The following is a 25,672-nucleotide window of genomic DNA, read 5'->3' as shown; positions in this document are numbered from 1 at the left end:
GACTGGTCGGAAATTTGCTTCTGGAAGGACTCATAGACACTCAAGGTTCCATCTTTTTGTAATATTTCACAGTATGGGCTCACTTGGAATGAGAGTAATTATTAAGGGAGTAATAGAGGCTAAAATAAGAAGAAATGGAAGGAGATTGGTGGTTTGTGGTAGTTGTGGAGGGTGGAAAGAGGTGGTGAGGGAAGAATTATTACCTCCATATGGAGGTAATGCATTACTTGAGGGGGGAGGTGGGTAATTATTACCCCCTTAATGGATAGACTATTACACTATCTTCCTCCATTTCTATCTCCACCCTCCATCACTTTCCTCCATTTTCTAGTTCATTTAAGCTCTATTACTCCCTTAATAATTACTCCCATTCTAAGCGAGCCCTAAGAGGTGATAGGGATAGCAAGCTGGCTAAGTGGATCCTTATCGAGGATGAAGAGGAAATCCAGGAGGACCTGATGGGATTTGAAGCAAATGAGGTATATTCAAAATAAATTCCTATCTGAGCGGTACAAACGGGTAATAGGTTGTTGGTTTGGATTACGCTAACAAGGGCATATATACGGTAATTATAGTATTCCTAGCCTTTTCTTTTCTGTTTGTTTTGATTCTTTTTTGTTTGTGATTTCCTGTGTCAAAGAGCCACACTTCCCATGTTCCCACTTTGTATGTGTAGAAAAATAATGACATTAGAGAGAGAAAGAAAGAATTCAGTAGTCCTTGCTAGAAATTACAAAGAGAGCCTTCCATGTCTAATAACACCTATAAAAGTCTTTTTCAGCTTATAAAGCAATAAAAAGCCCAAAATATGGTTTTTTTCTTTTTATGTGAAAAACCCTTGTCGCTAAGTGGTTTCCAAATTACCTCTGATATTATCCAATGTTTAAGATCAATGTACTTGTCAATGCAGGAACGAATTTGCTTGTGTTGTAGTTGGTCATCCTAAAAGTCATGTCGATATTGCCTCTAGAAGTGAAAGTGTGACTGATGTTCAACATGTTGCCTTTAGATGTGAAAGTGTGACTGATGTTCAACTTGAGGCCCATCAGGTTCGGTGTTTCTTGAATTTATGATCCATTTGTTTTAGTCTGTGAATCCGAATTTTCTGATTTGTGCTGCAAGGTAGTGGGCGCTCTCTGACATTTCCTGTTTCACCACAATTATCTGCGATAGGTTCTTGGATTTCGTTATTGTGCTATCATGGTAGTTGATGCATCACAGAGATACTCTAATACTTTCTTAACTGCCATTTTGCATCTGTGAATTTGAAACATCCTGCTTGGCTTCGATATTCATAAGTTTATCTTCTAAAAAGTATGATTGATATGGACATTGTTGATGCATATACTAATGTGATTCTTGTTGCAATCAAATTTATTCAGACTGGATCTTCACCTTGAAACCAATTATAATGCGTTCATTGTACATTTGCAGATTTTGCATGCGAATGCACTCCCGATCCTTGACATGTGAAAACATTGGTTGACACAACACATATAAATTCCGCACCTATTATCACACGCTGGTTTGTTGCCACATATTATGCTTGAAAGTTGAAACAGATTAATTCAGGAAGTAAAGGAAGCATGAACCTGTTATGGGCTTGAGAGGTCCCTTCTTTTATGAAACCACATTTTGAGTGGCTTGTTCAGAATCCACCTTAGAAGAATGTCGTTTAGTAGTATCATTGTTTTCTTTAGTCATTGCTAAATAAAAGTCTCGATTCTACTATTAGACCGTGTCAAGAGGTTGATAGTGCGTTACAAAGTTTACAAGTCTAAACTAAAGGCATACAATGATGTAACTGAAGTTTTGAGCTTGTATATAGCAGGATGTAGTAGTTATACTTTCAGGGTTTTCAAAACGATCTAAAGTTGAGAGGTAGGGATTCTAATATGTGTGCCCATATTTAGATTGTTGTAACCAAACATCAAACTTTATGTAGCTATAAAAAAAACCTCTAGCTTTATATTGCTTGTTCTTTCTTCCCGATACTATTCTTTTGCATTGGAGTATGAAAGCGAAATGGCTCACTAAACAATTTTTACATGTTATTGTCAACTGGTACTCTATGAAAGAGATGTTATCGGAATTCATGTAAACGATCATATTTTTTTCCGACAAATATAGACAAGCTGTGTACATTCGAGATAGTTGGGTTGAGGCACATGGAAAGTATTTACTGCCTAGGTATGCTTTGTGCGTCTACAGCCACAATAGTCTGCAATCACAATACGCCTCATTCATTTAAGGACAATACTCCTCCCATGCTTACGGGTCACGACCACCTTACAAAAACATCATGTCGTAATTGATAAAAAAAGAGCAAATTCTTTAAGTCTAACATTGATTTTCAATCAACCATGACAACATTGTTACCCCAAAAGCCCGACATTGTTGCAACATTTTAAATCAATCTGATATTTTATAAATTGAAGTGAAGAGGAAACAACATCCAGAGATCCTTGGATCATAATTCACTTGCGTTATTCATCAAGCCTTTCCTACATTCCACAGCTCAATTACCATTATTAACTAGTTTCCTATGTTTGACTCCTCATTTCCCGCCATAGGTAGAGCCTTATTTTAGCCACTGGGCTAATGCTATTGTTGTTCTGACCTGAGGATCATTTGGAGTTCCAAACAAAAAATGCTTCTACTTGGATCTTTAACGTCAGAAGCCGAAAGTGTCACAATATTAAATAGTTGCGCAAAAAGAAGGTGTAAAAAGTCATATTAATTTTTTCTGAGGCACTCTTTCTAAAACCTGTTCAATAAAAAGCCACAGGGGTGTCAAAGGCCACGGGAAACCACGGGCGTGGCAACCAAGCATCCGCTTTTAGTCGCTGTATTACAAGCTTTTATTAATGTAATTCAATACAAATCTCGAAGTATAATTTACTTGTGCATTCATAATTAAGGCTCATTTTTCTTTGTGGCACTATGTCTCCATTTATTTTAAGACGCCCCTGAAAAGCCACAATCAAGACCAGATAATAATGAGCTACATAATAGTCTAAAAATTAGATTATCTTCTTAGATATTGGATTAGTACGGGAAAGAAACGTACATACGAGAACAAGAGAAAAATATCAGAAAGACAGGGACATACGAGAACAAGAGAAAAATATCGGAAAATTAAGGAAATTATATAGGGTTCCTTATACTTATTCCTTTGCAGGTCAAATGGTCATTATTGTCTTTTATCTAGAGCTCAAGGCAAGAAAGGCGAACAAATTACAAACTTCTACACTACTTGTGTTTTATCCTTATCCTTTATCTGACTGGCAGTAGGTCAAGAACCGGGAACTGCAACTAAAGGTTAGAGTACCTCCCACATGCTCTTAACATTTGAAGACAAACCCGGTCTCAAATCAACTAATAGAATTCCACCTTGCTTTCCATGTTTTATTTTCCGTTTTCATCCATATCGGGATCACCCTCAACAACCTCCTCATTATCATCACCATCTTCTTCCTCCTCTTGAATCTCATCGTCATCCTCTTCACCATCATCATCATCCTCCTCTTCACTCTCATCGTCATCCTCTTCACCATCATCCTCATCCTCCTCTTCACCGTCATCCTCCTCTTCACTATCCTCCTCATTCTCCTCTTCACCATCATCCTCATCGTCATCCTCTCCACCATCATCAGCATTGTCCTCACCACCATCATCCTCATTCTCCTCTTCACCATCCTACTCATTCTAGCTAGCATTGTTGTTATTCCCTGCACATCAAAACCTTCATCAAAGTTCATCGCACACGTATTGTCATCTACAAATCATGGTGATAATCATTGGTGCAACCGTGTTTTGTCATTACCAAAAACTTGTACATTAATGCCCACTTACTCTGCCTTTTGCTTTGATGGAAAGCTTTATTTTACATGTCGTGACGGTATATTTGGATTTAATCAAAATAGTATTGAATTTGATGACGAGATTCAATGTCATTTAGTCAAGTGGCCTGCTGGCATGTCACTCTTCCTACACCATGTGGGTGTTTCCCAAGAGAATTTGAAGGTTTCTTGTCTTAAGCCTGGTGTTGCACTGCATGTATGGGTCCTTGAGGACTACAAAACGAGTCATTGGATGTTGCAGCATAAAATTGAAACATGGGACTGCTTGTCACCAGGTTCTTGGATGACTAAGAAACTCGAAAAGTGTTCATTGGGTCGATTATTAATTGATGTGCTGGGTTTCTATCCTACTAGTTGTGATGTTATTTATTTGCTTACTCCTGGCTATATATTCTTATGCAATCTCTCAACAAGGACCTTAAAGCTAGCATGTCGTATTCCTGTTGTTGTTGCAGAGAGGTGTAAACGATATTTGAAGACACCCTATGATTACCCTGTGATGCTCAGGTGCTGGCCAACACCACTTACACGCTTTTCTCGGCCTTGAAGGATCGTATTTCATAGTGAAAGGTCCACCGAACAACTTGTGAAAATGATAAAGCGCTATCTTATTATTTGTTTTTTTGCTTCTTTTTGTCTTGTATTTGTGCTTTTTATGATACATTGTTTTTCAGCCGGTCTCTTGGCCTTCTTCTTTTATCTAAATAGACTTTTTTTTTTAAATGATTATGTGTGTAAAAAATGCTCACAAGCCATCGCTACTGTTATCTTTTGTTGTAACACCCCGTCATTTTCGATATTATTTATATGGTGTTACTTATTTTTTTTAGTTAGGTCTGGAGACGTTATGGCGGAGACCCTAATTTTACGTTTTATTATGAAAAGAAAGTAAGTTGTTTTGGTTTCCTAATATATATAAGTTTTGAATTATTCGAAAGCAAAATATTTTTTTTTATTTATGAAAACTGAAGTTTGGTATTTGACTTAGATTTAACTGTTGACAAAGAAAATAAGGAAAATCAGACCGAACCTATAAACCCGTCCAATTCCTTTCCCTTATTTTATCTCCCTCATTCATAAAACCTTAACCCTAAAATCCCTTCTCACTTTTACTGCCCCGTTTCGACTGTATTGCTGGAATATTGAATCCCTTGGCGATTCCTTGAAGCCCGGTCAAAACTCTTGATCGTCTTATGCTCTCTCTTTCTTTTTTTTCGTATTTTTCAACCTGTAAGTATCTTTATTCTTTACTATCAAAATTTGTGATTGTTATCATTAATACACCAAAGCTTGAAACTTGTTCGATTTTTAATTTTGGTCTTTGAATCGTTGATTGGGTGTAAGTTGGTGGTCACTTGAATGGATGGGTATTAGTCAGGCTGTGCTTGTACATGGATTATAGAAATTTTAAGTGATTATTCGGTTGGTTTCTTACGTACTGTGGGACAAACTTTGATGGATTATATTGGCATAGATTGTATGATGGTTCATTAGCTAGAACGAGACAAGTGTAAGTGGGTTAAGTACAATACAAAAGACCGAGTGCTAGTACGAGGTTAGTGGAGTAATCCTTGATACAGTTGTTTAACTGATATATGTAATTGATCATTGGGAGTATACCGACTTAATGCCATGATAATTGAAACTTTGGCGTTGGTTACGACTCCTGAAAGCTTGATGAGATTTTGTGTATATACCCATATGTCATGTGATATGTGCAGTTTCAGTTAAGAGTTTTGATGCCTGGATTGTGTTAAGGAAGTTTAAGGTTTCGGTCAGATATTGGTTGTGGAGTGTATCGTGTGCTGCTAGTTTAAAGGCTATTTGGTGTGACAATTAATTTCATTGTTAGATTGTGAAGAGTACTAATGTTTTGGTCCTACGCAATCTTGGATTGTGGATTTGTGGTATAAATTGTGAAGTGTAGCTGGCTTTGGGGTTTGGGTGTGTAATCTCTATTAGTAGATGAGTACGGCAAAATGATTCGGCTATGATATTTGTCAGGTTAATTTGTATAGTAAGTTGAGATTGTTCTCATATTGAATAGAGTAGTAATTGGATAATTTGTATACTTGTAGCTTGTGGATTTGAAGAGAGAATTTTTGTTTTAAGCTAGCTGGGATTGACCGTCTTAAGAGGTAAGGAATTTTAACCTTTTTTTAAATTTAAGCAAAGAGCATGTTCGGTTTAATCATTAAACTGTTTTTATAATATTTTGGCATCAATGAGATTTTACTTGTATTTCTAAATTTTGAATATTACACATTTGGAATGGTTTCGGCTCAAGCCGCTTTGGAAAATTTGGTTTCTTCTGGTCTAGATGGTTTAAGGTCGTCTCTGACGCTCCTGGGATTACGTCCCGAAACTAAACTCTTGGTCCGAGTTCATTTGGGTGGGGATTGTCCGGTCCCCACTCGCTAGGTAGTTAGACTTTCTCCTTTGCCGGTTCCATCCTACTGACTGACCAAATGTGAGAGGTGTGCACTTTTATGAGTCTAACAAAGCACAGGTGGTGCCTCTAGACCGTGTCAAGGGTAGGATCTTGGCACACAGGTGGTAAAAGTTTTGGTTTTGAATTGTTTGGTTAATATTATTGGATTTACAGCAATTGGTTTTGGAATGTATTTCTTGTTTTTACTTTGGTTTCAAAGCTTTGTTAATTTATAATACGGTTTCTGAATTTGTCAATATTTCTTGTTTTCTTAAACTCAGCTTTGCTGACGTCCTTATGTTTTGGGTCGTTCCCCCACTGGAACCTGTACCTATTTATGTTTTGGGTACAGTTGATAGGTACAATTGAGATCCCGCATGGGTGCATACTGGATCCGGGAATTATTACGAGCGTGGAAGGATTTTGAATAAAGACTTTGTCTTAAGCTATTTATAATTTATAATATTATTGGATTTGAATTTTATTTACTGTTTTAGATTTTGTAAGACTTAAGTCTTCCGCTGCAACGTTTTAATTATTTGATAAAGTTTTGAGACATGTACTTTGTTTTTTTCAAGGTTGACTCTGTATTAACCTTGCACTTGGCATTTTCAGCTAAGTGTGGAGTGTAAGCCGTAAATTTTCCATCTCTAGTTCATCGTTTTAGACGTGAAAATTTAGGGCTGTTACAGTTAGTATCAGAGCAAATGGTTTTCCGAAAAGAAAATAAGTTTTACAAAATTTAAAACAAGTTAAAAAAAAAAAAGAAAAACCTTTCGTATTTTAAAAAAAAAACAAGAGTGTGGGGTAGGATGGGTGCATTGCATGAGGATGTTTTATTAGTTAATGTTAAATTGTTACATCTAGAATTGTCTGTGTGTCGTCTTATTACTCATTGCTAATTTAGTTTGAGCTCCTTGGATAACTAAGGAATTTGTAATATTTGAAAATTTAGAGGAGATGGATTTACTTTGATATGTTTTGGTTAATTTCACTATGAGATTAGCATACTTGAGCTTACAAATAAAATTTTTATTCATATAGTTGACAATGCCTCCTCGAAGAGAACTTGAGAACAATGTTGATATGGATACCTTAATGGCACAAATGATTGCACACCTGGTGTTATTCCCCAAGGTGTGCAACAAGTGACATCCGTTAGTAGGAGTATGACCGAAAGGGCTAGGAGTGTGAATGAAAAGGCCGAGAATAAACAGGTAGGATGCTGCACCTACTGTTACCGCTATGTTTGAAGCGGTGCAAAAGAAAAGAGCACCGTTATTTACTAGAAAGGGAGACCCAAATGAGCTTGATATCTTGGTTAGAGAGAGAGAGAGAGAGAGAGAGAGAGAGAAAATTTTCGTGGTTGTAGGGTGTCCTGTGAGATTTAAGGAAGATGCTGAAATTTAGCGGGAAACAATAAAGGAAGATTTTATAAAACCCGTTAGGGTTAGGAATGCTGAGGGAGTACCCATGCTTTAGAGAAGGAATTAAAATTTGTGGGAGACGGTAATAGAAAATATGAATTTCTTGAAGGTTTGGTTGGTTTAGTTATAACTAAGAGCAATAAAATAAAAGATGAATTGAATAAGATTAAAAGGTCTAGGGATCAGGTTCACTAGGTCAATTATCCGGGAGTGTGATTTAACTAGTTAAAAGAGCAATTAAGTTGTTTAAGGTCATATGTTTTATCGACTCTAATATGCCCTTTAGATCTAAGCTTAATATGCAGTCACTATAATTAAGCCAGTCTATTCAATTGTCGCGGCCTATATTTGTCTTAACCCGGTCGCCGATAATCCAAATTTGCAAGACTAATTAACTAATCCTGGCCTGTAATTTGTTTTTTTTTTTTTCAAAAAGATATCATTTCATATATGAAAAGAAATTACAATTGCAAAGTAAATCCATTAGAAAATTACATCAAACACAAAAAAATAGTTAGATATTAATAAAATCCACTATCGAGCAATAAGAATAGACTGTTGCCCTCATCAGTACTCTGACTGATACCATGAACTTGATCTTGGCAACAATGGTCATAACATCTGTTTTCCTGGATATAGAGACTCTCTTATTTCGTTCTTGCCAAATATGATTAACCACAGCTGCAATTGAGGTGTAGAACCATGTTTTTCTCCAAGCATTCTTCTTCTCTACCTTGGGAAGAATAGACAGCAATTGGGGCAAAGTGGCTTGAGTCCTAGTAAGCTGCATCCAGTATAAAATTGACTGCAGAATGATTTCAGAAAAAGGGCAAGAGAAAAATAAGTGGGCATGATTCTCTTCCTGGACTTCACATAAGTTGCATCTGTTAGGAAGATGAAACCCTCTATTCTGAATGTTATCCAATGTGCCTAGCTGGGATTGAACAGCCATTGAGCAGGTTACTTTTTGGCTTGGAATGATGCGAGAGCAGGCAAGCTCTGTAGTCCAAGCACCCATAGCTGGTGCCTGTTTGAGATACGCATAGGCTTGAGAAGGTTGAATGTTAGATCATACAATCCATTTTTGCAGCAGGGATTGGGCTTCCTGATGAGAACCTGCAACTTCTGTAAGATAATCTCGAGCTTTGATTATGCCATTAAGACTAGAAGAAAGACAAGAAGTATAATTACTACATCAGTAATGTACAAACCAGGCTATGGATTGAGCTTCCGTCACCTCCATATTACTATGGTAGGCTGGTTAACAGTGGCTTAATATGCGATCCATTCTACTGAAATGATGGGAAAATCGTTGTAAATGTTGCATATCGTTATAGCGTTATTGCTATTCTCTGCACAGCAAAACCTTCATCAAAGTTCATCGCACATGTGTTGTCATCTACAAATCATGTTGATAATCATTGGTGCAACCGTGTTTTGTCATTACCAAAAAATTGTACATTAACGCCCACTTACTCTGCCTTTTGCTTTGATGGAAAGTTTTATTTTACATGTCGTGACGGTATATTTGGATTTAATCAAAATAGTACATATTGAATTTGATGACGAGATTCAATGTCATTTACTCAAGTGGCCTGCTGGCATGTAACTCTTCCTACACCGTGTGGGTGTTTCCCAAGAGAATTTGAAGGTTTCTTGTCTTAAGCCTAGTTCTGCATCGCATGTATGGGTCCTTGAGGACTACAAAATAAGTCATTGGATGTTGCAGCATAAATTTGAAACATGGGAGGATGACTAAGACACTCGAAAAGTTTTCATTGGGTCGATTAATTGATGTGTTGGGTTTCAACCCTAGTAGTTCTGATGTTATTTATTTGCTTACTCCTGGCTATATATATTCTTATGCAACCTCTCAACAAGGACCTTACGGCTAGCATGTCGTATTCATGTTGCCGTTGTAGAGAGGTGTAAACGTTATTTGAAGACACCCTATGATTACCCTGTGATGCTCAGGTGCTGGCCAACACCACTTACATGCTTTTCTCGGCCTTGAAGGATCGTATTTCACGGTGAAAGGTCCACCGAACAACTTGTGAAAATGATAAAGTTCTATCTTATTATTTTTATTTTTTTGCTTCTTTTTGTCTTGTATTTGTGCTTTTTTTTTTTTTTTTTTTTGGCAGAAGGTGAATAACTTACATTATTGTAACCAATAGAGAGTAAGCTATTCGACTAGATAGCACCAGACACTTGATAGCTAGATCTAGCACTACAAAGCCATACAAAGAAATTACATAACCTTTATTTAAAAGTAAAGCTAAAACATTAAGATAAGCCAGAATAACGATGGTAGAATGGCAAAAGATGGCAGCCTGGTCACGAACGTTGATGTCATATTCATTAACACGGAAGACCTCCAAGTACCGTCGATACATACAAACGAAATAGTAACAATGACAAGGTGCACTTACGCTCTTACGAAAAGAACGTAGAAAGAAAAGATGAGAAGCGCGACAGTGTCTGCCCTCGACGGAGATAAATCTCCTACACCTCAGAGATTGCACCCAAAGATCATAGCACAAACGGACCGAGAAATACAGCATGTAATAAGTAACACGAATACCCATAGACAAAGGCACCTCAACACCAACACCAACACCGATTAGAGGAATTAGCTTACCACTAAAAAGACTACTTAAACTCCTATCTAAGGAGGTTATTAGGAGGAAAAAACAAGAAAAGAAGATAAAAAGCGACACCATTGATAGACGAGGAAACCACCGCCTCTTATCCCAACCAAAGACACCACCAAAACCCAAATCCACCCTACCCAACACACCTCAACCAGAAAGTAACGGACCCCAACAAAGCAGCCTCACTCCAACCAAGAACAACCGGACACAACCCACCGTCCACGAGGATACAGCACACCCAACGAGCACCAAACACCCGAACACTGAGACTCCAAATTCCAAACGAACCCCCCCAGGACCATCGGCAAACATGCAACCCGACAAACAACAACACAACAGACCGACATAACACCGAACCGGAAAATGGGCCAATATGGTGGGGGAGGGGGCGAGGGGAAGGGGAAACACCAGATCGTCCCATAAACCACCACCACTTAACATAAAAGCACCACCCAGATGAGCTATACTCATCGACCAGACACAACGACAACCGACGACCATCAAGGCACCAGGACTTACCAGGGGCGGGGAGAGGGGAAACACCCTTGGAACGCATGTGACGCTTTCGAAGATAGGACAGGGGAACGCGGAATGGAACGACCTCAGAAACTACCACACGAAAACCAACCAAACCCGCGGACGACCAGGACGGAAAAGATCCGCAGAGAGAAGGGAGTGAGATCAGGCCATTGGGGTCCACCACAAAGAGGAAACTTGAGCAATCACCGGAGATGGGTCAAGGAGTGACCCCATCTCCGGCGAAGGGTATGGGCAAAAGGGGGGACATGAATTGATTAAAGGAGGCGGAGGGTCAGAAAACAAGGGATTAGGGTTTTTTTTTTGTAGAGAGAAGTGGGAGGCTTAAGAGAGAGAGAGAGAGAGAGAGAGTATACAAAATGGGTTTGGTGAATAACAATATTGTAAATTATATTTGTGCTTTCTATGATACGTTGTTTCTCAGCCGGTCTCTTTGCTTCTTCTTTTATCCTAAATGGTCTTTTTTTTTTAATAATTACTCCATACGTCCCGGTCAATAGTTATCTATTTCCATTTTGGGGTGTATTATTGAATTGTTATCTATTTTCATTTTTGGCAACCTTTTGTGGATCACATTTCATTGCATGTGGGGGCTATGTGATTTGTGTGGTCCAAATTCATTTATACTTCTTTCCTTAATCTTTGTACCAAAAATAATAGATAACAATTGACTGAGACGGAAGGAGTATGTGTTTAAAAAATGCTCACAAGCCATCGATACTGTGTTGGAATATGTGTCCCCCGACAATAATGCGATCACAACTGTTGATCATGATGATCACATGTTTAAGTCTCATTTTAAAAGAATACAATTGGGAAGTATTTTTTTATCATTTGGTCCACACATATCGATCTTGATTGGTGACTAGAGTTTGACATTACTGTCGTGCGACGGTGGTGATCAGTTGATCCCCTAGGTCATACCTAAAGGATATTACTCTTAATTGATCATTTAATTGATCGTATAACGTTACGAATTAATTAAATTACTTGAAAATTGACGGACGATTTTGGAAGTAAAATTTACGTATCTCATTGTAATCTGATTAAATAAGATACGGTCTAAGTAATCGAATTGTTTCATTACTCAGATGAAATTATTGTTTAAGGAAACAATTGAAATTGAATGAATTATTATAAATACAAGTTATTGTGATTTATAATTGGTAAAATATTTTGGTACAAGTAATTATGAATTACTAGGTCGATTTTTGTATATGACGTATTTTTATTAATACGTTGATTTTTTATATGTTAAAAAATACATAACAAATTTATGTGACATGTGACATGTGACATATGACAAATTGACATTTTGACAAATATAGAATAGAGTCCATTTTATCCTCTTGACCAAAATATTGAAGAGGATTAGGAAAATATTAGGTTAATTGTATTAGTGGTAAACATAATCATGTTTACCTAATACTAGACTTGCATGCCTACTTGTTCTTGTGAAGGCAACCATGAGCATGCATTGGCTCCCTTGTTCCTCCTCTCCCACCCGGTTTTGGGAAGAAAACCATTTTGGTTTTTCTTCTTATTTTTGCCTAATATTCACTAGGATATTTTACTTGTGATTATTATTCATTCATCCATCTAAAAACTAGAGTTTTAGAAAGATAAAAATTTCCTCTATTCTTCCTCTCTCTCAACCGGTTTTAATAGAGAAACCAAATAATTTTTGGGTCAATTATATACAAAATTAGTATTATTCTAGTAACAATAATATTAGTTTTATTAAGAGTATATCTTGGGTATAATTCCTTGGGAGGGATTCTCATCTTGAATCCTTGTTCATCCATTAAGGAAAGCTCAAGAACAAGAGAGTAGGAGAACTCTCTTGTGCCCTTTGATCCGAAAACCATATGTAAGGATGAATATTTCTTCTTTATTTTGTTTATTGTTTGCATGCATAAGATCACTATTTAATTTTATGAGTAAATTAACAAAAACATATATGAATATGTTAGTATATAGATCTACTTTTCTAACAATCGGTATCAAGAGCCTTGATTGTTTGCATGCAAATCCGTTAAAAGTTTTTCCGAGTTATACGATTAACATATAAAACTTGTTTAATTTTGTGTTATTATGATATATCACGAAAATCATTATGCATGTTAAAGTTTCTGGTCCTAAAATGTTATTAGGATATTTTGGTTAATTTATGGATTTTTATTGTTCATATTTTACAATGATGGCATTAAAAATATGATTTTATGAATAAAATGTCATTTTCGGACTAAAATTAGCTAAACTTGGAATTTTCCAGTGATTTTTAGATATGTTGTCACATATATTATTTTGAGATGACCTGTAAATTTTCATAATTTTTGGACTTCTTATGCTCGAAAAATGGATTTTTCATTATTAAACTCGAATTTAGATAAAAAAAAAGGTTAATATGAGATAAATTTTGAATCTGGTCATAGAAATTTAGTATGTTGTCACATGTAATTTTACAAGATGTGTTTAAAATAATAGGCTATATTGAAGTCTTTATGCATGATTTATGATTTTTTGAAGAAAAATAGCATAAATAGTGACTTAATTAGTGAAATATTAATAAAACATACTCTATGACTAAGGAAAAACATCACATGTTGCATTTTATTATCTTTTTCAGATCTAAAATTGAAAAGTTGATGAATATAATTTTTCTTATGTTTTTATGATTATTTTGTTAAAACCGATAAACCGCAACATTGTTTTTCCGGAAAAATTTTGAAATTTTTAACCTAAGTTTTTTGAACATTATGAGTGTCATGGTATTTTTCCAGAATGTTCATGATTTTAAATTTCACATTTTGAATTTATTTGAAATTTTGTGATTTATTTGGAGTTTATAGCATTTTATTATAATTTTAAGTCCATTAATGAACAAATTTTAGTAATATGAGTTAATTATGGTCAAATAGTTAGTGAAGACTAAATTTTGAGTCCTAAGAGGTTAGGGTAATTAACTTATGCATAAATTTGAATTTATGTGATTTTTGTGATTATAAAACGTTGAATCACGCAAATCCGTAAAAACCGAGTAATATACGATATTGGCTACTTAAAGACGATTTAGCATAAAATTGGGCATGCTCATACATATTATAATGCTGCATTTTCTTTATGATTGTCATAATTTTATTTTATGTAATTTTTGAATTATGTAATTTTTACTTAGTATGGCCTTAGTTTTTAATTGGTATTACCCGAAATGTATGGGAATATCGATTCGGTTGTAATTTATTGTGATCTCGTATCACCGTTTTGTAATTTAATAGATTTATTTTATTTTAGTTACAAAATGTATAATAGGAAATTATGTAATTTATTTTTTTCGGAGTTCCCAAAGACGGATTTCTTCAAGATGGTGATACATAAAGACGGTGTTACCTCGAGATGCGTGCCACAACCAAAGTTCAAGGGACCAATGGAGTTGGTTTCCGAATTTGTAATAGTTAATTAGATTTTCTATTCTAGGAAGACCATACTAGGATTTATTTTTATGCTTTGCATTTTATTTATATGTCACATGCATCGCTAAATCGCCATAACTAAAACATGCATCATCGTTTTATCGAGTTTATCGACCGTGTAAATTACATTATCATAGTTCACCGCTTTAGTTCACTTAAATCGTGATAGATAATAAATTGGCATGACCTCTCGCTAAAATAAACAATTGAGACATAGCCTTACCAAAAATTAGAAACCCATGAAGTACCAGTTTCGCAAGGGAGTTGAGCCGGCTTTACCGTAAGAAAAACCTTGTTACGTTGGTGAAGTGGGGTGATAAATGTCTACCCACCGAATTTATAAAGATGAGGATTGTTTTCAGCTTTACCGATGCCCAAGTTGATGTAAGTTTGGATCATGGACACATTTATTCGAAATTTGGGTTGAACTCAACGAAAGTATTCTCGACGGTTGCCGGATGTGTTTCGGACTAAAGATAATTTTTAATGTAAATTTATCGACCAAGAGTTCTAAAAGTAGAATCGATTAAAGTGTTAATCCACCGAGTTATATTAATGAAGGTTTGTTTTCGGCTTTACCGATGCCTAAGTTAATATGAATTTGGGTCTTGGAATCATTTATAATAGTTGGGTAGAGGTCACTATATAAATGTTCATATCTTGTTAATTTATTTACAAGTATGATTTAAAAAGACAAATGTTAGTATTTCCTTTTCCTCCATATTTGTAGTTCATTACAATGAATCCATCAAACGCTACCGCACCAATAACTATTGAGTCATACCACAATGTTTTTGATGACGTTTGCTCCAACAATGATTTCGACACTACTAGAGAACTTCATTTTGGGATAGGTTCGGATGAAAACCTTAACTTCATCACTTCTACTAGACCACCCACTACCACTAGATCCCGTGTGAGCCCGTCTCAGAAAGACCACCTCATACAATCTATAGGATCTTTGTCTCTGGAAGATAAAGATGCCAAAACTAGTGGGAGCTCAAGCAATCAAGTTCTTGCTTCCAAGGGCAAAAGGTTCAAGAAGAAGGGAAAGAAAGTCAAAAACTTCAAGCAAGTTAATGATGAGTGCCATTATTGCTATGGCATTGGACATTGGCTTAGGAATTGTCCCGTATATTTGCGAAATATAAGGGAAGGAATAATCACTCCAAAAGGTAAAATTCCTAAGGAAATTTATGTTATTGATATAAATTTTACTTCCACTACGACATGGGTACTGGATACCGGTTGTGGTTCTCACTTTTGTAATCATTTACAGGGTTTAAGAGATGTGAAGAGGCTTAGCAAAGGAGATGTGGATCTACGCCTTGGAAATAGAGCTCGAGTAGCGGCCGAATCCAAAGGAACTTATGATTTAGCTTTGCCTAACGGATTTTAGTTGTATTTACATAATTGTTTTTATGTGCCTACACTCTTTAAAAACATTATTTCAATCGCTATGCTAGACATAGACGGTTTTTGTTTTGTCATTAAGAACAATCGTTGTACTATATCCAGGAATGATTTGGTTATAGGCCAAGCTTCTTCCATCAATGGCATTTACATTTTAGAGACCTCAAATCCGACTAATGATATCTATAACATTCAATCAAAGAAACTCAAAACAAGTGACCCAAGTGAAGCGTTCATTTGGCATTGTCGATTAGGTCACATAAACGAGAATCGCATCAAAAGATTAATTTAGACTAATGTCATTACACTATTTGATTATCAATCATATGGTACATGCGAATATTGCCTACTTGGCAAAATGACTCATAATCCTTTTAGTGGTAAAGGGACACGAGCTAGTGAACTATTGGGACTCATACACACCGATGTATGTGGACCAGTGAGCATCACCGCTCGTGGTAATTATGACTACTTTATAACCTTCACCGATGACTTGAGTAGATATGGGTATATCTATTTGATGAAACATAAAAGTGAAGCGTTTGAGAAATTCAAAGAGTTTCAAAACGAAGTAGAGAACCAATTGAACAAAAGGATTAAGGCACTACGATCCGATCGTGGTGGAGAATATCTTAGTCTTGAATTTGATTCACACTTAAAAAGTCGTGGTATTATATCACAACTTTCTCCACCCGGAACACCACAACTCAATGGTGTCGCCGAAAGGAGAAATCGAACCCTACTTGATATGGTTCGGTCCATGATGAGTCAAACCGAGTTACCAAACTCGTTTTGGGGATTTGCGATTCAAACCGCAATAAGATCTTTGAACAATTCTCCCACTAAAGGCACCGAGAAAACTCCATTTGAAATATGGAGAGGAAGAGTTCCTAATCTATCCTACATGAAAATTTGGGGTTGTAATGCTTATGTCAAAACCAGAAATGACAATAAGCTAGCCCCAAGATCCGAAAAATGCACCTTTGTAGGATATTCTAACACCCGAGGTTATTATTTCTATAAACCTCAAGAAAACAAAGTGTTTGTGTCTTCTTAGGCTGTCTTCTTAGAAAGAGATTTTATTTCTAAGAGACAGAGTGGGAGAAATTTTGAACTTGATGAAGTTCAAGAGCCACAAACCGAGATAGAAACGAAAGAAGATGTTCCTTCGTCGTCTAACACGGTTGTCTCTCCTCCACTTAGAAGAACGAGTCGTGTTACACGCCATCCCGATCGATATGTTGGACTTATCGAAGAAGATGGAACGTTCGATGTGTTGCTTTTAGAAAGTGACGAACCCGCCATCTACAAGGCCGCAATCTCTAGTCCAAATTCCTCCTTATGGCTTGAAGCCATGAAGTCTGAAATGGATTCTATGCAAGAAAACCAAGTTTGGGACTTGGTAGATTTGCCTAAAGGGGCAAGACCTCTTCAATGCAAATGGATATTCAAAGTCAAAAATGGCATAGAAGGACATGATGATGTCTACAAAGCTAGGCTAGTGGCAAAAGGATTTACCTAAGTCCAAGGTCTCCATTATGATGAGACCTTCGCACCCGTAGCCATGCTAAGATCCATACGGATTTTGTTAGCGATCGCCGCATTTCATGATTATGAAATATGGCAAATGGATGTCAAAACCGCTTTTCTAAATGGGCATTTAGAAGAGGAGGTGTACATGATACAACCCGGAGGTTTTGTTGATTCTAAAAATACTAACAAAGTATGCAAGCTTAAGAGATCCATTTATGGTCTTAAGCAAGCATCTAGAAGTTGGAATCATCGATTTAATCATGTGATAAAAGAGAATGGTTTCACTCGAAGTGTTGAGGAACCATGTTTATACATGAAATTTAGTGGGAGCAATGTTGTGTTCCTAATCTTGTATGTCGATGACATACTACTCATTGGAAATGATATTCCGATGTTGTCTTCTGTTAAGAAGTGGTTAGGTAACCACTTCCAAATGAAGGATTTAGGAGAAGCACAACGCATATTAGGTATCCGGATCCATAGAGATAGATCCAAGAGGATATTGGCACTAAGTCAAGAGTCTTATGTTGATAAGATTCTTCGACGGTTCAGCATGGACAAATCCAAAAGGGGATTGGTACCTATGGTAACCGGGACGATATTGAGCAAGACTCAATCTCCCTCCGAACTCCATGATGTTGAACGCATGAAGACGATCCCTTATGCTTTCGCTGTTGGATCAATCATGTACGCCATGATATGCACACGTCCTGATGTCTCGTATGCTTTAAGCATGACGAGTAGATATCAAGGAAATCCAGGTGAGAGTCACTGGATTGCCGTCAAGAACATTCTTAAGTACTTGAGAAGGACTAAGGATTCTATCTTAGTGTTTGGAGGAGACACCGAACTCCGTGTTAATGGTTACACGGACTCAAGTTTTCAAACAGATAGAGATGACATGAAATCACAAGCTGGTTTCGTTTTCATGCTCAATGGTGGTGCCGTAAGCTGGAGAAGCTTCAAGGAAAGAACCGCGGATTCAACAACGGAGGTGAGTACATTGCAAAGCATCGAAGCGCCAAGGAAGCTGTGTGGATCAGGCAATTCACGGAAGGTCTAAAAGTAGTACCTACCGCCAATGATCTCATCACTCTCTATTGTGATAATAGTGGGACGATCTTCCAAGCTAAGGAGCCAAAGTCTAGTAATAGATCTAGACATTTACTTAGAAAATATCATGTAATAAGAGACTTCATTGAAAGAAAGGAAATTGCGATTTGTAAGGTTGGGACGGATGACAACATAGCCGATCCGCTCACCAAGCCTTTATCGCAGGCAAAACATGATGGACATGTGGCGTCCATGAGACTTAAACGTGTACCAAGTTTATGTTAGATTTTGAAATGAAATAAAAGTGTTGTTTTTTTTGTTCATGTTCATAATCGAATTTGTCTTTTATCTTTTTATTATACATTGTTATATCCAAACGGGTTGTGGAGACAATTGAACCCCGTTAAAGTGAACACGGATTAACATAGTATTTGCCCATAGTCACTTGTATGAGGTGATGTCTCGAAGTGACTAGAGTGTGATGCGATTGATGGCAAGTTCAAGTGCCATAGAGTCATGTGAGATGACTAATCGATCACATAGGCAGACTGTTAGGAACGTTTTGCCGGGCCTAATGACCGCTTATAGAGTTCTGGCAAATTTATATAGCCTGGTCGTGGCGAGAGCTACTATAGTATTCAAATGAGTCGATTCTTTTGACTAAAGACTATTCGCCTAAGATGGCACAGTTTCAGATTAACTTTGATTTGTGTTACTACGACCTTCGTAAATGGGGTCAAATGGGCATATTTTGGGTTATGATGGCTGTGACTAGTCGAAGGGAATTGTCCACCCCTAGTCAGGGTTATAAAAATATCTCAGGGTCACTTGAGGAGTAATGAACTGGAAATGCGTGGCCACGCTCGGATTGTATCCATGGTGGATTAATCCGGTCAATCGATTATTCTCGGATCAAGGAAACCACTCTCGATATGATCACTTGCAAGTACGACTGAAAGAGACCTTGCATTGAGTGGGAGATAGTAATAGGACAAGAGAATTGGTGACGCACACTTGTCGAGGACAAGTGGGAGATTGTTGGAATATGTGTCCTCCGACAATAATGCGATCACAATGTTGATCATGATGATCACATGTTTAAGTCTCATTTTAAAGAATACAATTGGGAAGTATTTTTTTACTGTCAACTGGTCCACACATATCGGTAATGATTGGTCGACTAGAGTTTGACATTACTGTCGTGCGACGGTGGTGATCAGTTGATCCCCTAGGTCATACCTAAAGGATATTACTCTTAATTGATCATTTAATTGATCGTATAACGTTACGAATTAATTAAATTACTTGAAAATTGACGGACGATTTTGGAAGTAAAATTTACGTATCTCATTGTAATCTGATTAAATAAGATACGGTCTAAGTAATCGAATTGTTTCATTACTCAGATGAAATTATTGTTTAAGGAAACAATTGAAATTGAATGAATTATTATAAATACAAGTTATTGTGATTTATAATTGGTAAAATATTTTGGTACAAGTAATTATGAATTACTAGGTCGATTTTTGTATATGGCGTATTTTTATTAATACGTTGATTTTTAATATGTTAAAAAATACATAACAAATTTATGTGACATGTGACATGTGACATATGACAAATTGACATTTTGACAAAGATAAAATGGAGTCCATTTTATCCTCTTGACCGAAATATTGGAGAGGATTAGGAAAATATTAGGTTAATTGTATTAGTGGTAAACATAATCATGTTTACCTAATACTAGACTTGGATGCCTACTTGTTCTTGTGAAGGCAACCATGAGCATGCATTGGCTCCCTTGTTCCTCCTCTCCCACCCGGTTTTGGGAAGAAAACCATTTTGGTTTTTCTTCTTATTTTTGCCTAATATTCACTAGGATATTTTACTTGTGATTATTATTCATTCATCCATCTAAAAACTAGAGTTTTAGAAAGATAAAAATTTCCTCTATTCTTCCTCTCTCTCAACCGGTTTTGATAGAGAAACCAAATAATTTTTGGGTCAATTATATACAAAATTAGTATTATTCTAGTAACAATAATATTAGTTTTATTAAGTGTATATCTTGGATATAATTCCTTGGGAGGGATTCTCATCTTGAATCCTTGTTCATCCATTAAGGAAAGCTCAAGAACAAGAGAGTAGGAGAACTCTCTTGTGCCCTTTGATCCGAAAATCATATGTAAGGATGGAGATTTCTTCTTTATTTTGTTTATTGTTTGCATGCATAAGATCACTATTTAATTTTATGAGTAAATTAACAAAAACATATATGAATATGTTAGTATATAGATCTACTTTTCTAACATACTGTTATCTTTTTTTAATTTAGATTTTGGTGGATAATTGTGATGACAAAAAACGTATCGACCAATATTTGGGGGGGGGGGTATTGTCACTTTGGGTCCTTTAACCTTGCTATGCCCACTTAAAAAATACTCTGGCATATATATTAAAGCTCATATGCTGTGATGAGCGCATTCTCTTTATTTGGTATTTCACTCATGATGATGTCATTAAAGCTACTCTTGGGCATCACCTCATCACCCATCTTTTTCTTGGAGGATCATTATGGAGGCTATGTGGGTATTTCAGAGAGGCTGCAATGGCTGATTGGTGACTGGTTGGATATTTGCTTCTTGAAGGACTCATGGACTTTCGAGGTTCTTTTTTTTGTAATATATTTCACCAGTAAGGGGTGATAGGACAACAAGCTGGCTGAGTGGATCCTTATAGAGGCAGAATAGGTGGGATGAAGAGCAAATTCGGAAGGACATAATGGAGTTTGAAATGAATGAGGTATATTCAAAATCCCTATCTGAATTCTGAGCGGTACAAACGGGTAATAGGTTGTTGGTTTGGATTACGCTAAGGAGGCCTGGTACATATACGGTAATTATAATATTCCTAGCCTTTTCTTTTCTGTTTGCTTTGATTCTTTTTTGTTTGTGATTTATTGTGTCAAAGTGCCACACTTCCCATGTTTTCATTTTTGTATGTGTAGAAATTATTATTAATAGTCAAGCTTACATAATTTTTCTATACATAATTTTTTTATAAAGTAAATGACTAAATTTTCAAAAATTTACTTTATCTACCCATATGCTTTTGAAAAGTTTATGTTTCTTATTTTATTCAAAGTAGTCTCCTATTTTTTAAATTCAATTTTTTAAAGTGTAAGAAGTGAATTCCGAAAAGTGGATATAAGATTATTATAGGTATCATAACTTGATTATTTACGCAATATAAAATTAATTTTACTCGTCGAAATACGCTTTTAACCATATTTCACAATTATCTACCTTAACTCTAATTTCTTCCCCCACCAATCATCACCTTAAGGCTTGGAACATGCGTCAGCCATCACTAACCAATTACCTCGAGACTAACGACCAAACCCTCCAATGCACCCAACAACCTCACTCTCAACCCATATCTCAACAAACGGTAGCCCCCACAACCAAGCACCACCCTTCAATCCATATTTCATCTCCGCCTACCACCCATACCATATCTTGCCTCCACCATCCCTTATGTCCTCCCATCGTCCCTCTTACATAACCGCCATCACCAGCTCTTAACCATGCTCATACCTTTATGCCACCCACAGACCCATCCCATCGATACCCACCGCCGGCCATCGCAACCCCTCTCCTTTCACTAACTCCCACCATCGTCATTCAACCGTCTTTCAATTCATCAAATACTAACTGTTTCATGAGTGATGGATTACATAGATTTTGTTTGCATGACAGATTAAAAATTAAGGGAGGGTAGAATAAGTATAAAAATTCAAGCATTGGGTAGGGCATTTCAATAAGATCTTGAAAGTACAATTTTTCATGCGATTTGGTATTGTTACTATTAAATAGAAAATGACATAAATTAAAACAATTATAGAGCAAGTAAATAAAATTAGAAACTGAAAATAAATATCGTTTTCCCACCACAAAATGGTGTGGCTGGCCAATGGAAAATAAATCACAGTCAAAACACTCAATTTTGCGAGAAAGAACTTTAAAGAATAGAAACAAAATCTAACGCATTCAACAAGGGAGTCAAACATGCTCAAATCTACTTCATTAACATTTTGCACGACATTTACATATTGAAGGTTGGAAATAGGTAAGTGTAATATTGAATTTGGTACTTCCTCCATTCTCATTTGATGTACCCATTTCCATTTGGATCAAAAACCAATGCATTAAGATTTTATGTAAAATGTGTGTTTAATTATCAAATAAAGTAGATATATTTAGAGGTGGGGTATGTGTTAATCTTCCCACCAAAATTAGAGTACCTGATTTTACAAATAAAGAGAGGGAAATATGAGTGGGAATATATATTTTACAAAAAGAGTGGGAAAATAAAAGTTTTAAATTTCCCACCAAAACACATCACATCATTAGACTTAGGCTAAATAACCTATCAAACATTACATAAAGCATAACACCTAACAAATCAGCCGACCTACGACTTTCCCTTGAGATGACTTTTTCCTCAACAACATCATCGACTAATATATCAGGGACACCTTCAAGCACAAAAAGAATTGTCACTTTGGGTCCTTTAACCTTGCTATGTCAACTTAAAAAATACTGGTATATATTAAAGCTCATATGCTGTGATGAGCGCATTCTCTTTGTTTGGTATTTCACTGATGATGATGCCATTAAAGCTACTCTTGGGCATCACCTCATCACCTATCTTTTGCTTGGAGGATCATTATGGAGGCTATGTGGGTATTTCAGAGAGGCTGCAATGGCTGATTGGTGACTGGTTGGATATTTGCTTCTGGAAGGACCCATGGACTCTCAAGGTTCTTTCTTTTTGTAATATATTTCACCAGTAAGGGGTGATAGGACAACAAGCTGGCTGAGTGGATCCTTATAGGGGCAGAATAGGTGGGATGAAGAGCAAATTCGGAAGGACCTAATGGAGTTTGAAATGAATGAGATATATTCAAAATCCCTATCTGAATTTTGAGCGGTACAAACGGGTAATAGGTTGTTGGTTTGGATTACGCTAAGGAGGCCTGGTACATATACGATAATTATAATATTTCTAGCCTTTTCTTCTCTGTTTGCTTTGATTCTTTTTTGTTTGTGATTTATTGTGTCAAGGAGCCACACTTCCCATGTTTTCATTTTTGTATGTGTAGAAAAATAATGACATTAGAGAGAGAAAGTAAGAATTCACTAGTCCTTGTTAGAAATTACAAAGAGAGCCTTCCCTGTCTAGTAAACTAGTTTTCAAACCCGTGCACTGCATGGGTTGTAATAGAAAGTATTATTAATAGTCAAACCTACATAATTTTTCTATACATAATTTTTTTATAAAGTAAATTACTAAATTTTCAAAAATTTACTTTACCTACTTATATGCTTTTGAAAAGTTTATGTTTCTTATTTTATTCAAAGTAGTCTCCTATTTTTTAAATTCAATTTTTTAAAGTGTAAGAAGTGAATTCCGAAAAGTGGATATAAGATTATTATAGGTATCATAACTTATTTATTTATGCAATATAAAATTAATTTTACTCATCGCAATACGCTTTTACCCATATTACACAATTATCTACCTCAACTCTAATTTCTTCCCCCCACTAATCATCACCTTAAGGCTTGGAGCATGCTCAGCCATCACTAACCGATTACCTCGAGACTAACGACCAAACCCTCCAATGCACCCAACAACCTCACTCTCAACCCATATCTCAATAGACGGTAGCCCCTACAACCAAACACCACCCATCAATCCATATCTCATCTCCTTCTACCACCCATAACACATCTTGCCTCCACCATCCCTTATGTCCTCCCATCGTCCCTCTTACATAACCGCCATCACCAGCTCCTTACCATGCTCATACCTTTATGGCACCCACCGACCCACCCCATCGATACCCACCCGCCGGCCATCGCAACCCCTCTCCTTTCACTAACTCCCACCATCGTCATTCAACCGTCTTTCAATTCATCAAATACTAACTGTTTCATGAGTGGTGGATTATATAGATTTGGTTGGCATGACAGATTAAAAATTAGGGGCGGGTAGAATAAGTATACAAACTTAAGCATTGGGTATGGCATTTCAATAAGATCTTGAAAGTGCAATTTTTCATGTGATTTGTTATTGTTACTATTAAATAGAAAATGACACAAATTAAAAACAATTATAGAGAAAGTAAATAAAATTAGAAACTGAAAATAAATATCGTTTTCCCACCACAAAATGGTGCGGCTGGCCAATGGAAAATAAGTCACAGTTAAAACACTCAATTTTGCGAGAAAGAACTTTAAGGAATAGAAAAAAAAATCTAACGCATTCAACAGGGGAGTCAAACATGCTCAAATATACTTCATTAACATTTTGCACGACATTTACATATTGCAGGTTGGAAATAGGTAAGTGTAATCTTGAATTTGGTACTTCCTCCATTCTCATTTGATGTACCCATTTCCATTTGGATCAAAAACCAATACATTAAGATTATATGTAAAATGTGTGTTTAATTATCAAATAAAGTAGATATATTTAGAGGTGGGGTATGTGTTAATCTTCCCTCAAAAAATTAGAGTACCTGGTTTCACCAATAAAGAGAGGGAAATATGAGTGGGAAAAAATATTTTACAAAAAGAGTGGGAAAATGAAAGTTTTAAATTTCCCTCCAAAACACATCACATCATTAGACTTAAGCTAAATAACCTATAAAACATTACATAAAGCATAACACCTAACAAATCAGCCGACCTACGACTTTCCCCCGAGATGACTTTCTCCTCAACAACATCATCGACTAATATATCAGGGACACCTTCAAGCACAAAAAGAATAACAAAAACAACCGGTTATTATTCAACTCACGATCAAAGTAGAAGGTTTTTTAAGCAAATAAATTAAAAAGACCAAAAATTACAACTGAAGGCGTATTTTTAGAATTTTACCTCTCTTTTCTTCCTTTTTTCTTTGCCTCTCTACGAATCTGTCACAAAACCGGTTGAACTATCAAACTTGGTGATAAATCACCAGATCTACCACATGCAACAACATCATCAACTTTGTGAACATAATCTGGGACATCCTCAATCACAGAATCTGGGACAAATGTATTTACATAAGCGTTAAACGCCGATGTAGCCTCATTGTCGTCGTCGAGATCAGAGTCAAGTTGGCTCCCATAACCTGAGTATGTATCAGGAGCCACATGACCCAAACCTAGTAGATATAAACAATGATCAAGAGATGCATGATAAGAAGTTCTAGATTTGTGAATTGATGAGAG

Source organism: Silene latifolia, chromosome 10, assembly GCF_048544455.1.
Source record: "Silene latifolia isolate original U9 population chromosome 10, ASM4854445v1, whole genome shotgun sequence".
NCBI classification, from domain to species: domain Eukaryota; kingdom Viridiplantae; phylum Streptophyta; class Magnoliopsida; order Caryophyllales; family Caryophyllaceae; genus Silene; species Silene latifolia.
The sequence above is the reverse complement of the archived record's forward strand: the minus strand, read 5'-3'. Positions refer to the sequence as shown.